Source organism: Cucurbita pepo, unplaced genomic scaffold (genome assembly GCF_002806865.2).
Source record: "Cucurbita pepo subsp. pepo cultivar mu-cu-16 unplaced genomic scaffold, ASM280686v2 Cp4.1_scaffold003494, whole genome shotgun sequence".
Lineage (NCBI taxonomy): Eukaryota > Viridiplantae > Streptophyta > Magnoliopsida > Cucurbitales > Cucurbitaceae > Cucurbita > Cucurbita pepo.
The window spans coordinates 1-1,079 of record NW_019649501.1 but is presented as its reverse complement, the minus strand read 5'-3'; the positions used below and the strand labels follow the sequence as shown (position 1 = coordinate 1,079).

Here is a 1,079-nt window from a genome sequence, read left to right as displayed (position 1 = left end):
AATGGCTGGATTGGAAACACTGGTACACTTTTTTGTGTTTAGAAGAAAGTTTTCTTTTGGGAATGATACTGCTTGGTTATCTACATAGACAGATGCTTTCGAATTCTCTTCGGGTTTTCTCGAGTAGCTGGAGAATACCCATATGATAGGAATGCCATCCAAAGGAAGCTAGGGGTATTATAAGGGTATATCACTAATTTGTTTATAAATAGGAGAAGTGGGAAAGGAAGAAGTTAGAAAATTGATTTAACGGCCCAAACCCACCGCTAGCAGATATTGTCCTCTTTGGGTTTTCCCTTTCGGGCTTCCCCTCAAAGTTTTTAAAACGCATCTGCTAGGGAGTGGTTTCCACACTCTTATAAAGAGTGTTTCGTTCTCCTTTCCAACCGATGTGGGATCTCACAATCCACCTCCCTTCAGGACCTAGCGTCTTCACTGGCACTCGTTCCCTTCTCCAATTGATGTGGGACCCCCCAATCCACCCTCTTCGGGGCCCAGTGTCCTTGTTGGCACACCATCTCGTGTCCATCCCCCTTCGGGGCTTAGCCTCATCGCTGGCACATCGCCCCGTGTTTAGCTCTGATATCATTTGAAACGGCCCAAGCCCACCGCTAGCAAATATTATCCTCATTGGGCTTTCCCTTTCGGGCTTCCCTTCAAGGTTTTAAAAAGGTCTACTTGGGAGAGGTTTCCCACTCTTATAAAGAGTGTTTCATTCTCTTCTCCATTCGATGTGAGATTTCACAATTGATTAGTCGCCTTAGGGGCTTGAGTAGGAGTGCGCAAGAGAGGGAGTTTCCAAGTACCTTGAATTACTCGGTTTATCTGGTAGTTCGTTTATCTTTTACATTACAATATATTCTGGGTTCTATGTCCATTTTGTAGTTTATTTTCAGACATTAACGCTTAGGTCTTTGCTAGGTAGGATACAGAGTAGTTACACCTGGTCGACGAAATATCGGAAAGGTATCGATTGACTCAGGACTCCTTTGATTCTAGAATTATATTTATCGCTCATTTCTCACCTCTTTCAAAATTTCATGTTTAGATACGTGGATACACTTTCAACATTAACTCGG

At 43.2% G+C, this 1,079-nt stretch overlaps 1 long non-coding RNA gene across 1 annotated transcript; it reads left to right on the top strand.

Annotated features, from left to right (window-relative positions):
• Positions 1–1,079, top strand: LOC111786928. The gene is made up of 3 exons (XR_002813852.1): positions 1–22; positions 922–966; positions 1,049–1,079. It is a non-coding gene; the product is annotated as an uncharacterized LOC111786928 (long non-coding RNA).